This window comes from Elephantulus edwardii, unplaced genomic scaffold (assembly GCF_000299155.1).
Source record: "Elephantulus edwardii isolate Elephantulus edwardi_28Jun2011 unplaced genomic scaffold, EleEdw1.0 scaffold00111, whole genome shotgun sequence".
Classification (NCBI taxonomy): Eukaryota; Metazoa; Chordata; class Mammalia; order Macroscelidea; family Macroscelididae; genus Elephantulus; species Elephantulus edwardii.
In genome coordinates, this window is record NW_006399861.1 from 4,821,128 (window position 1) to 4,830,745 (window position 9,618).

At 39.5% G+C, this 9,618-nt stretch overlaps 1 pseudogene; it reads left to right on the forward strand.

The window, feature by feature from the left end:
• The first annotated feature begins 4,207 nt into the window (after positions 1-4,207).
• Positions 4,208-4,797, forward strand: LOC102868680 (annotated as a pseudogene).
• Positions 4,798-9,618: the final 4,821 nt, after the last annotated feature.

A 9,618-nucleotide genomic window follows, 5' to 3' on the forward strand; every position in this document is an offset into this window, starting at 1 on the left:
ATTTACCTTTATCTTGTTGTGCCGTGGTCACTTTTGGTTACTGTGAGGCTGAACACTGTGACACTGAAGTGTCAAATGCGTTAATGGTTGGCTACCCAATGTGGACAGAGAGTGGGGTGGAGTTCCCCAATTAAAACAAGCTTGGAAGGAGGAGTGGCATCCACTTCCATAATAGCTTGCCTCTGTAAACCCTATGAACGTGGAGAGAGTATGAAAGGCACCCAGGTGTTGAGGACTCTCCTTCATATGCGTCGCCTGTGACTCGACGGCACTTAACAACGACAACAACAACTTAGATGATGAAGGTTTAAGTTATGTATTTGGTATGTTGCTAGGAGAGGCTCTTTCTTGGAAAGGGCCATCATGCTTGGAAAAGTGGAGGGTCTGTAAAAAAAGAGGAAGACCCCTGAGCAGAAAAGAGGAGGATAGAATGACACCGTGGCTACAGTAATGGGCTCAACAGTGTTGGAGAAGATGAGGATGGCACAAGCTAGAACAAGGTTCATCTCTGTTGTTCTTAGGGTCACTATGAGTCATGCTAGACTCAGTAGTTCCTAATAAAAACAAGCCTAAATTATTATACTACAGTTTTGCAGTGTAAATAAAACTGATTTATATATTTCTTTATTTATTCTTAAATTTGAGTGAAAGTTTACAAAACAAATTGATTTTGCATCCAACCAGTTCATTTTATAACAGTATAATGTTTTGTTTTATAACATTATTTTCAATCTCACTATTGTTAAGTTAGCGGACTTAAGGAAGAAATCAGAGAGAATGAGAGAAAACTTAATGCAGCTTTATTAAAGGGGGGAATAGAGGGACTCCCGAGTGAAGTTCCTCATTCTGGGAATGCAGAATGGGGAAGTCACACTGTGTACTTATTGGGGAGGGTTTTTATAACAGAGTCTTTAGGGAGGGATATTCCACTCTGATTTTTGATCCCCCTGGTAGCTCAGCCACGCAGGCAAGGCCATTTGCTCTTCTTATCAGCAGCAGGCAAAGCTGTCAGCATTTGAATTCTGAATTCTTCATTCTTCTTTTTGGTTCCCTTTGTCCAGACTTAACAACTGTATAATCCAGCACTTCCCACTTCCTCCTGTAGTTCTCATTTGCATTAATCCTTCTATTCCTTTCCTGACTTCTGGGCTTTACCCTTAAGAAAATTCTGTTCTTTGGACCTTACATGGTTCACTATTTTAAGGAATCAGTTCCACATCTGAATGGTGATTAAAGTGGCCTGATCACATTTCTGCCCACTGTGTCTTATATTATTTAAAAGCACCAAAAAAAGAGATGTAGACAGTAGTAGAGAGAAGTTTGATTTCTATGGGCCCAATTAACGTGATGGCTGTAGGTCTTGGTTTTATTATCTAAGATTTCCAGAAAAATAGCTTAATGTTTACTTAAATTATTAAGGAATTGGTCAGGGCACAAGACCATTCAGTGGCCTGATATCAACTGACTTTAGGAAGTTAAGAGGAGAGAGAGGACATGATTCAGTCACTGTAGCAATGAGGTCTTAGTCATGGCTTGAAGCCAATAAAGGCTCTGGACACAAAACCCCCATGGACTTCCTGTTTGGCGAAAGACATTAATGTATGTGGGAAGCTTGTGCAATCCTCTTTGTGATACTGAAGTTTCCTGTTGGGAATTCTCCCAGATGTTACCCTATGTGCCTCTCTGCTTAGATCCTTGTTTTGCTATAGTAAAGCCTTAATTATGAGTACAGTGATTTCTGTGAGTTTCTGTGAGTGGGCCTGAGAGCGGAGCCCCAGGAAAGACAAAACTCTGCAAGAATGCTTGAGCTCCTAGAGAGTGAGAACTGAGGCTCTGAAGGTGCTTCCATATCTGGAGAGCCAGGAAGGCTGTGATTCTTCTACAATGTTCCTTTTTATACCAGGTTAGAGAAGCTGCAATCTTGTAAGAGCATTACCTTATCTCAGCCCCACAAAGACAAATACTGTATAAAACCATTATTGTAGAACAAGTATGAGAATCTGGGGCGGGGGCGGGGGGGTGTGGAAATATATGGGTGAAAATGGGGAGAGTAAGGTGTTACTCAAAGGGTTGCACAATCCGATGGGTGGCTAGGGTGAAGGAAATGTGAAGGATCTTTTGTGAAAAACAATGTATTCAAACTTTGTAAATAAAACAGTATAAATTTTTAAAAGAAAATAAATTTTAAAAATACAGAAAGAGGGGGAGGGGAAAGAGTATTTCCTTATCTGGAATGACAGGACATGTCCAAACTCACAACCACCTCAGAGTTTCCTTCAGAGATTGCGCAGCAGATGCTGATGCTTTAATACCACCAATGAGAGAGTAGTACAACTGTTTCTGCCTACTTCCATGAGATATAAATCCCAGTTTGGGAGCTTGGCCATTTTGGACAATAATCCCACAAGTCCCTTGTTCTCAACACAGGTATTTTGGTAATTCTTTCATTCTTTCTCTCCCTCAGCTCCCATTTTCATCAACAGATCCAGGGAATTACTGAACCTGAGGTGGTAGTTGGGGTTAGCAGGTCAGAAGTGAAGTGAAGAGTATCGAGTAAGATTAAATACTTGGGAGTAAATCTAACCAGAAGAACAAAGGATCTATTAGAAGAAAATTACAAAACATTACCATAAGAAACCAAAAGAGACCTGGAGAAGTAGAAGAATATCCCTTCCTCATGGATAGGAAGACTGAATATTGTGAAAATGACAATACTACCAAAGGCAATCTACATGTTCAATGTGATCTCAATACAAATACTGATTCCATTCTTCAATGAGATGGAAAAGGCAATCTCCAATTTCATTTGGAATGGAAAGAGACCTGAATAAGCCAAGCACTCCTTAAAAAGAGAAACAAGTTGGGAGGCATCTCACTCCTGATTTCAAATCCTACTACACTGCTGTGGTGGTCAAGACAGCATGATATTGGTACAATGACAGACAAACACAACAATGGAATAGAATTGAGACTCTAGAAATCAGTCCATCTAGCTGTGGTCAACTGATTTTTGACAAGGAGATGAAATCAGTTAAGTGGGGAAATGACAACCTTTTTAACAAATGGTGTTGGCAAAATTGGAAAACTCACTGCAGATAACTCAAGCAAGATCCACACCTCACTCCATACACAAAAACTAACTCAAAGTGGATCATGGATAGAGAAGCTGTGGTATATTCACACAATGGAATGCTATGCCTCATTGAAAAATAAGGAACTCATGAAATATACAAAATGGGTGAACTCAGAGGACATTATGCTGAGTAAAATATCTCAGTCACAAAAGGACAAATACTGCATAGTGCTACTGTTGTAAAATGAGACTGACATTGGGAGTGGAGGGAGACTGAAAAAGAAGGGATAAATTATGTATACTGCATTGAAACAGATGAAGGAGAGAACTATTTAAAAGGGATATATGATTAGGTCCAGAATGAAGACTGCATAATGGAGTTGACTTGAGGGGCGGGGGGGCGGAGATTGTATAACAATGAAAGAATTTTTCTTTTACTTTTTTTTTTTTTTTTCATTTTTAACCAAAGAGAAGAGCGAATTGTTGGGGGCAACGAGTTAGCAGCAAGAAAAGTGCACCAATGAATGAATGGAAATCCTAAGTCTCTGTAAACGTTCATTAAAATTAATTTTGAAAAGTAGATTTAGCTCTTTCACCAAGGACCCGCCAACATGGGCCGCGTTCGCACCAAAACCGTGAAGAAGGCGCCTGGGTCATCATTGAGAAATACTACACGCGTCTGGGTAATGACTTCCACACGAACAAGCGCTTGTGCGAGGAAATTGCCATTATTCCCAGCAAGAAACTCAGAAACAAGATAGCAGGCTATGTCACACATCTGATGAAGTGGATTCAGAGAGGGCCTGTGAGAGGCATCTCCATTAAGCTGCAGGAGGAGGAGAGAGAAAGGAGAGATAATTATGTACCAGAGGTTTCAGCCCTGGATCAGGAGATCATTGAAGTAGATCCTGATACTAAGGAAATGCTGAAACTCTTGGACTTTGGCAGTCTGGCCAACCTGCAGGTCACTCAGCCCACAGTTGGGATGAATTTCAAAACACCACGTGGAACCGTTTGAGTCTGTTTGCTGTGCTGTAATATTGTCAATAAATTTGGGCACACTAAAAAAAAAATATTTAAAAAGTGGTATTGCTTGTGCCAAGAACTGGAGGGGTGTTGAGAGAGGAATTAGAAATGACAACACGTGCTGATGGTCGGCCCAGTTCTGTGTTAGAAGATGGAAAATTCCGAAGATTAGCAGTTGTTGAAGTTATAAGGAAAAAATATATATATCTTAGAAAAAAAGAACAAGACCTTAAACATACATGGATCAGTGTTCGTTGGAACAAAAGTTGACTTCTCTGGACTACTGGAAAATTTTATCTTCAGATACTGTTTGAAAGTTAGCCATGATGCTTTGAAGGCACATGTATTATTAACTACGCTTTTGCTTTTATCCACTGTAGTTACATACAAACTGTAATCAATGCTTTCTATTCAGGTAATATAAGCAAGGAGAATTGTGTTGTGAGAAGTTCATTAGCTGATGTATTATAGGGTGCTTCATATCCCACTGCTTTGGCTTTTTCTAAAAAATGGACGTCTGGCAGTCAAGCATCATACTGTCCTACTGACTTCACAAGGAAGGGTTATCAGCATTGGATGCTGCTTTGTCAGAGAATTGAAAACAATGGCATTTAGTCTTTCATATACTTATTGGAATAATTAATTGTCTGCATCACTATGAAGTGTTTGTAAGTTCTCTGGAGAAGAGTGTACATTAAGATTAATGAATAAGTGGATGGATGCTAAGATTAGCAGAATGAATTCCTTAATGTGAGGACCTACCAAAATTAAAAGGAACTTCTGACCCTTCTGCCTTGTATATAACAGTTGTTGAATGCCTTCAAGTCGAGCACAACTCATAGTGACCCTATGAACAAAAGGCCTGAAGCCCTTCTACAACTATTGACATTTATCAAAGTTCATAGAATTTCTGGAGGCATGTTGTTTAGAAAGTGAATGCCACTCCATGATAAATATTTACTCATTCAGTAAATAAACATTAAATGTCATCTTTCATGTTATTCTGTTTATGTGCCATCGAGTTGCCTGCGACTCATAGAATCCCTATGTACAAGAGCTCTGAAGCCTGCCTTGTCCTGATCCAGTCTAATTGATTCTGACACATCGACCCCGATTGCCCCAGTTACTGTCTCAATACATCTCATCCAAGGTCTTTCTTTCCTGCACTGTCCCTCCACCCTTCTGAACATGATGCTCTTCTCCAAGGATCTCCTGGCTACGTGTCCAAAGTAAGTGAGATGAAGTTTCAAAATCCTAGCCTCCAAGGAGAGAAACTTGGATTCGCCCTCTCCAAGACAGATCCATTTGTTTTCTTGGCAGTACATGGTATGTTCAAGACTCTTCTCCCGCACCACATCTCAAAGACATCAGTTCTTCTTCTGTCATTCTTAGTCATTGTCCAACTCTCTGATCATAGCAAGTAATAGTGAAGACGATGGCCTGTGAAAGCACACCTTAGTCTCTAGACTGACGTCACTGCTTCTCAGTACTCTATAGAGGTCCATGACAGTAGATTTTCCCCAATACAATTTGTCTTTTGATTTTCTGCCAGCTGGTGTCAAGAGTGTTGATTGTGGAGCCGAACAAGCTGTAATTGTTAATTTTAACAGGAACTCTGTGTCATATAATGATACTCTAGTCAGAACTTCCTAAGAATAGTCATCACTTGCTTCTTAGATGATTATCTCTGGTCATTTCTGTATGTTATATCCGGCTCTGGTGTACTAGTGGTAAATAGCTGTAGTGTAAACCCAAAGCCCTGTGGTGCAAATGCATCAGTTGCTCCTCAGAAGAATAAAGGGCAAGCACCTCTTGTGTGTTTTACTGCCTCTGAAAATCACTGATGGGTCAGCTATGACTCAGTTCTGACTTAATTGTACATGACAACAATAATATATATAATAATATAGTAATATGTATATTAAAGTATATATTCTTTTATATTATATATAATACTTATATATGTATTTTATTATATATTTTTATATATTATATATATTAAATTATATCTGTATGTATTAAATTAGGACCTCTTTATCCCAATTCCTCTCAAATGACTTGTACAAGGTAAGTCATAATTTCACTTCCTGGGAAGTGAATCACTTCAGTGCTCAGTAAAGTTGGCTGTCTATGTTTTGATTTCCTGCTATTTGTTATGTATAGAATGATCACAAGTCAAACTTTAAGAACTATTTTGTGGGGAGTGTGAGGGAGATTCCATAATTATGGAAGCATGACACAGAAGAATGCATCAAAATACATAGCTCTTTGAATTAGCACAAAGGTCAAGAAGTAGAACATTCATTACTAATTCCGTAGAAGGTCCCCCTGTGATCCCTTACTTGCAATCACTACCCTCTGGTAAAGGTAACCGCTGTCTTCAGTGTGATATCATGGCTTTTCTCTTTCAAAAAAAGTTAAATAAAAGGAATCACAATTTATGTTCATTTGTGATTGACCTCTTACGTGGTACTGAGGCATCCATGATGGCATATGGTTGACGTTGGGCATAATTTTTCTAAAGTTGCTGAGGGAGCTCTGGTGGCCTGCAAGGTAAGGAGTCGAGCTGCCAACCCAGACAGGCAGTTACAATCTAGCAGCTGCTTCTCAGGAACAAGATAGGCAATCTCCTGTGTACCTGCAGCTCTAAAACCCACTGGAGGGTCAACGCTTAGCTCTGACTTGAAAGCACATAACACACTTGTTTTGACATAAATGAGATAGATTATCTATGCATATTCTGGAGATAATTTTTTTCACTTCTTCATATGTCTTAGAGATCTTACATATAGGTCTACTATGCTATTTGTAGTAACTATATACGTGCTTGGTGATTTTAATGTCCACATAAGGGATCCTTCAAGTACCCCGGCCTCAGCCACTTATTTCCATTCAAAAAGACATCTTGCTTGATCAAGTAGAGAGTCAGTGAAAAGAGAAGCACTCAGCTAGATGGGTTGATCATAGTAGAGATTGGGAGGCAGGAGCAAGATTAGGAGGTGTTTTATTCTGTTGTATGTGGGGTTGCAGTGAGTCAGCACCAACTCAACAGCACCTAACAAATTTGACCTGAACTGTCATAAACAGGTAATGAGCATTTGAAATATGAAATTTGCTAAAAGTATAAAAAGCAGCCAGCCAGTTTTGAAGATTCACATTATTGTAAAAACACAAAATACCTACCTCAGTAACCTTTTATATTAGTTTGAAATGGGCAATTTTAAATATAGCAAGTTAAATAAAAAAGATCTGAATTTAAAAAAAGAGATACTGGATATATTAATCTGGAGCTCAGGAAAGGGTTCAAGTTCAAAGTATATGCTTGAAGTCATCAACATACAGACAGTAAACATATCCCTTTTAGGATGTGAGAACATTAAATATAGAACAAAACCCAGATATATGTTATCCAAATGAGAATGCAATTGTCCTGTGTAATTTGTTATATTAAATAATAGCCATTATTGCACACATACATTTTCTTTGCTGTGTGCTGAATGTACCCTTAGGTAATTTCATAAGTGTAAAAGTTCAAGCTACGCCTTTCTATTAGGTTTTACAGTGTTGTAATACTCATGTATATGCTAATTTTTTCAATTCAACAACATTCCATATGCTGGTAATGAAAAACAGTGTGTTCCTTGTCTGTGTAAAGGCAGAGAGCAAAAGCAACTGTCATTATGACTTGATGCATTCCTGCCTTACGTAGTAATAGCAATGACTCTGCTGCATTCACTTCTGGTACAGAAGGGTGGAGCAGAAAAGCGCCAAACAGAATTGCTCCTAAGGCACGTTGCATCATTTAAAATTACTGTGTGATTGTAGCAGGTCTTTCATGGCATAGCCCCAAACAGTGTCAAGCTGGACCTGTAGCACCAGCATTCAGTTTGATCATAGTTTGCTGATGCCTAAGCTCCATTTCTCAACTACTCCTATAAATGATCTTTTTATCCTTATTCTACAGCAGGTCAGACAACTCTAGAACTTATATCAACTATTTCAGACATTGAAGATGCTCATTTGAAAAAGTATGTTTCCCTTATCTTTATGCTTCACCAAGGTTCAGCTGCATCTCTAGTTTCTATTGCAGTGTTAGCACTCTCTTGTAGTAATGGCATTGTATAAACATTGCTCTGCACCAAACTTATTACAGTTGAGTTGGAACCAACTCTTAGTTAACCTCCAGTAGAAGCTGTAAATTGTACCTGAGGAAACTGCACCTTTTTCTCCCTCAGAACTCCTGGTGGATTCAGTGGCTGCTGCCTTTGGGTTAGCTGTCATAAGCTGCTAATGAGCATCTGGCCTGCAGGGTACATCACCAGTGCTCCCAGAGAGCAAAGTGTCTTCTGTTGTTAGGTGCCATCAAACTGACTATGCCTCAATCTGAACCTTGCCTTATCCTGTGCCATCCTCCTCGTCTCTGATATGTTATAGCCCATTGTTACAGTCACTGTGTCAATCCATCTTTTGAGGAAAGATGTGATGTCTTCTGATGAGCCTCCACTTTTCCAAGCCTGATGTCCTTTTCCAAGGACTGGCCCTTCCTACAATTATGCCCAAAATACGTGAGATGAAGCTTTGCCATCCTTGCCTCCAAGAAGCATACTAGTTATGCTTTTCTGAAGACATACTTGCTTATCCTTTTGAGCATCTATGGGAGAGTCATTAATCTTCTCTGATACCACAACTCAAAGGGCATCGACCTTTCTGATGTCCTTGTTGTTGTTGTTATATGCCATCGAGTCAAGACCAACTCATAGTGACCCTATGTACATCAGCTCTGAACCCTGATCCATCCTGAGCCAATTTCATTGTCTCTGACATACTTAATCCCATTACCCTAGTCACTGAATCAATCCATCTCATCCAGGGTCTCCCTCTTTTGTTTTGTCTCTCTACTCTTCCATGTGCAATGTCCCTCTCCAAGGACTGACCCCTTCTTGTAACAAGCTCAAAGCCTCCAAGGAGCAGCCTGATTTCACCCTTTCCAGGACAGACCTATTTGTTCTCTTAGCAGTCCATAGTATGTTCAATACTCTTCTCCAGAACCACAACTCAAAGGCATATATTCTTCTTCTATTATCTTTGTTATTGTCCATCTCTCTGATGCATAGCAAGTAATGATCCAGTCTATGGCCTGGATCATGTACACCTCAGTCTCTAGACTGACATCGTTGCTTCTTAGTATTTTGGAGAAGTCCCTGATAGCAGATTTTCCCAGTGTAATTAATCTTTTAATTTTCTGGCTCCTGGTACCAAGAGTGTTGATTGTGGAGCCAAGCAAGCTGAAGCTGTTAACAATCTCTCAACCATCTACCATGGTTCTGCCAATTGGCTCAGTGGTGAGAATCTTTGTTTTCTTCATGTTGAACTTCAATCTATATTGAAGGCTGAAGTCCTTGACCTTCTGCAGTAAATATTTCAGGTTATATGCATAATGTAGGTTGCTGATGAATCTTCCTCCAAACCTGATGCCACATTCCTCCTCATAAAGGCCAACCTCCCAGATGATTTGTTCC